This window comes from Emys orbicularis, chromosome 23 (assembly GCF_028017835.1).
Source record: "Emys orbicularis isolate rEmyOrb1 chromosome 23, rEmyOrb1.hap1, whole genome shotgun sequence".
In the NCBI taxonomy this organism is placed as follows: Eukaryota; Metazoa; Chordata; order Testudines; family Emydidae; genus Emys; species Emys orbicularis.
Window position 1 is genome coordinate 12,719,929 of NC_088705.1, and position 4,349 is coordinate 12,724,277.

Genomic DNA, 4,349 nt, shown 5'->3' on the forward strand with positions numbered 1-4,349 from the left:
GAGACAAGAGAAGAAGGTAGTTGAGGTGGCTGGATTGGTTGTTGCTGCTGCTGTTATCCATCTGATCCTGTTTCATCCCACGTGGCAATGTCGTCTGGGTGCCTCTCTCTGGCCCTCTCTGGTCAGGACATCTCTCAGGATTAGATTGAAAAAGGCCTGGGGTCCAGTGGCAGATTAGCCACTGGGCCAGCAGGGCCCATGCTCAGAGGCCCTGGCCAACTGGGGGGCCTCGGAAAAGTGGGCACCCCTGTGCCCCGACCCATCCCGGTGCTCCTGCCGGGGAGTGAGGGAAGCCCCTGCACCCCGGCCCTGCTCCTCGGCAGGACTCCTGGGTGGGGAGGGGAAGTCCCCGCGCCCCAATCTCAGTCCCCAGCAGGAGTGCCGGAGGTAGGTGGGAACTGCAGGCAGAAGGGGTGGGGAGGGCCCCCACTTGCTCAGGCCCAGGGCCCCACAAAATCCTCTGCTGGGGTCCCAAAAGATAGTGGTGTGCCAGCCATGATGGTGCAGCTTGCTGCAGTAACCAATTTCCCCCCCAAAGTCTCTTTCTTTAAGGACCCCAAAAGGGAGTGATGGGTGGACTAGCCCATCCCCTCATTATTTTGTCTACCAATTAAGCCTAGTTTCTGACACACCAATTTGGGTTCACTGATTTCTGGTCCCACACTGTTCTTGTTCACCAGACACAATCTGAACACAGTCCTTGAGTTATATCAGTCGGCCTTTTTGTTTGGACTAATTCAGTCTTTCTGTCTCCCTTTCGTACCCTTTCCCATCAACACTGGTTGTTATAGGTTATTGTGATGTCTTATGAACTTTCACTCACTTCCTACAGTGAAACTCACAATTAGGGTAACTTTGTAGGCTCAGTTATCACAAGACCACCCAGCCAGGTAGTGACCCGCCCTGCCTCTACTTGGCTGTAATCTCCTCCCTTCTCCCCCGTTGCTGCACTGCAAACTGGATTGCGTCACTGGCCGTCTCTCTTATTCCAGATTTGCTGGTGAACAATTACCCAGTTTAGTTATTCAGGTTCCGAGGACTATGAGCTTATCAGTGATTCAGGGAGACCCCTGTGCCAAACATCCAAGGGAGATCTTTAGAGCCAGATTTTGGCCCAATAAGCAAGTATTACTGCTGTGTGGGGACAGGTAAAGCCTTTCATTTTCAGGTGGTTTTTCAGAGAGAAAGAACGAAAGATGTGAGGCTAAATTAAGTGCGGTTTGTAAAATGCTTTAAGACCCTTGAATGAAAAGGGCTGCAGACAAGACATGATTAATGTCTCCTACCTTTTAGAGCAATAACAACATACCCTAGCTGTGTTCTCATCTAGTCCTCTTTCTAGCTAGCATCTGTAGGGTTTAATACTCCTCCCCGGGTGTCAGCATTGCATCCAGCAGGATAGCTGTGATCTGTCAGCATTGCCTTGCATCTCGCAGTAGGGTCGAGCCAGCCTTTTTGTGGTTTATTGCCTGTGGCTGGAGGCAGCTGCCCATTTTTCAAATGCTGCAGTCCACAGAGGGTTAATTGCTCTGCCAGGCTGGCCAGATGCCCCTGCCCTAATTAGTTTGGTTTCCCAAGTGGCTGCTTTAGGGCTGAGCGGCGGCAGCAGGAGCCCGCTGTGGTCCTCCAGCCAGACAGTCCCCCATCAACATTCAGGCAGCGTTGCAGAGGCCAAAGGGACAAGCCTCTCTCCCCTGTTCCCTTCCAGATGCTCCATTTGCTGAGACACCCAGGGTGATGGGGGGTCATTTGCTGTGAGAGCTGACGGTAGCATCTGGGCATGAGAGCTCTGAGACTCTCCCAGCAAAGAGATCGCCCCCCTGAGCATTTCCACTCCATGTGCTGTTTCCTATATGACACCTGCCAAGGCGTTCCCCTTATTTGCCGCATGACGTGCGTATCAAAGCGAGACACCGATGGTGCAGGCAGGTGCCGGGAAAGCATCCTGGGTCCTGATCTCTGCAGCCCCCCAAATCCCAAACTCCCTACACAGCTCTGCCAGGGCCCCTCAATCCTGAGCCACAGCCCCCGCTGCTATTCCAGTCCCGGGCTCCCCCTGTGCAGCACAGCCGCTGCATCTCACTCCTGGCTGGCAGCCCCCAGGCTATTCCACTGCCGGAAACTCTCCTGGATAGACTGCTAGCCCCATAATGGTTCTCACTGGCAAACACAATGCGCACTCATCTCTAGGACGCAGGCCAAGTCTCTCTTGCCCCAGCCTATTCTCCAGGCCGCCCGCCAAGCCGTGATGCAGCTTTTCTCTCAGCCAGCCAGTCTAGCCCGGCTTGTCGGATGCAAAGGGAGTAGCTCTGATGCAAGCACCTGCCCCTTCCTCTCTAAATCCCTCTGTTCTTGCCAGACTGGGTAAGCGGGTATGAAACAGAGGCAGCGTCAGGGCACCGCGTCACTCATGGCAAAGCAGGTAAGCGAGCAGGGAGGCGGCTTCCGCAGCTGAGTGCCTCCAGGGGCAGAAACCTCCTCACAGGGGTTTTTTCCACCTGTCGCCTGCTCCCACGAACAGGAGCAAAAAGGGCGTCAGAGTATGTGTTGTGAGCAGCGGATCCTCTTCATGGTGGGAGCCAGACTCGCAGGGACCGATTCTCGTCTCCATTACACTGGTGCAAATCCAAAGTAACTCCATTGACGCTGGTGTAGTTACTCTGCATTAGCACTGGTGGCCACACATAGGCCCGGGTGCGGTCCTGGTGCCAAGCAGACGCAGCTCCATTGAGTTGCACCTGATTACACCCGGGTGAAATTTGGTCCCCATTGTTTCAGTAGATTTCCTTGTGGACGCTGGACAAAGTTGGCCCGAGATTTGCTCCTGTGTTTTCTCTCTCTGTCTCTCCTCTTTCACTCATACCCCCCACCCACGTGCGGCTACAGCTAGGACTCCAGGCAAACAGCTGCTTCTGCAGAGCAGACACATACCCTTGGCCAATTAATCTTCCTTTGGTGGTGAGAGGACCCCTGCTGCCTGCCATGGCGGGAGGGCCCCTCTTCTGTGTGGGCAGCCCGCATGCCTCTAGCAAGCTTCCCGCACCTTGGGCTGTACAAGGGGGGCCATGACACGTGCCCAGGCATCAGCGGGATTACTCCATCTGCCCCGCAGAGCTAAGTGCTTCTGAAAATGTTCTATAATTAACAGAGGCTCCTAAAACTGGTACAGGGGCCGGTGCCAAAAATCCCACCAGGGTCCTTCTGTCACACTGACAACATCTGCTGGGTTGATTACAGAACCCTCTGTCAACCGCCTTCCTCCCCCATGATCTTCACCCCCTCCCCCTCCGCTGGGAGCCAGGGGGTTCAGCAGCTCTCCAGAACTCAAGCACTGCCCCCGCCCACAGCTCAGCTGCCGTTCTGCTCGCACCCGGGCCAGCGTCAAGATCCAGGCTCTGGGACTGAGCTGACGGGCCCCACCCACTGGGTACATACAGATCACCGCCCTCCTGGTGGCTTTATACATCACATGACCTCCTCGCCCGGCCAATTAGCAAAAGCTGCATGAAAAATAGCGGTGAGAATATTAACTCTTAAAATGAGAGCGAGAGAGACTGAGCACAAAGCTACTGATTAGCATGAGAGCTCCTCTTTGCCACACGGGTCTCTGGCCCAAACGGTTCACGAGATGACCTGGATTCCTTAGAGTTACCGCTAGTGACAGTCATTCATTTGTCCAATCAAACAGGATGTGCTGTCTTCCAGTGCTACGGAGCTTCAGCTTTATTTTCACACTAGTGCACAGGACGCCGTATTTTACCCATCTATAAAAATTTTCATGACACTTTTGCAGTGAAAGATACCACCCACAAAAAAATACTTTCTCCTGCTCTAGCGCCTTTCAGCTAGGGACCTCTGAGTGCTCTACATGGTATGGCATACTGGCACCTCTCTCCGAGTGCTTCCTTCTTGTCCAGCATCTCAGCTTTCTTTCTTTCTTAATTTTTTTTAAAGGCTCTAGCTTGTACGGTTGCAAAGAAAATGTCAAAAATGTGACCCAGATGTGAGTGAGGCAGAGAGATTTGCTTGAGTTTGCAGAGGACGTGTGAATTGTCGCATTCATCTCAGTGAGGTGCTAACTCTGATGTGCAGTGATGATCATGGAAATGCCTGTTTGTTAACTAGGTTCCGACCTCATGTAACAAAGGAGAGGGTGGGTCCCAGATCTGCATTGCTTTCTGGGAGCGATTTCTCATTCTGGTGCCACAAGCTGGGTGGCATTTGGGAGATGCCACCACTTATTTTTTTTATCTCCCATCAAGAAGGACCCTGTCCTGAGAAGCCGATCAGAGCCCTGGGGGATAGTGAGGCCCCACTGAGGGGAAGCCAGGCTCAAGGCACCCTGTGGA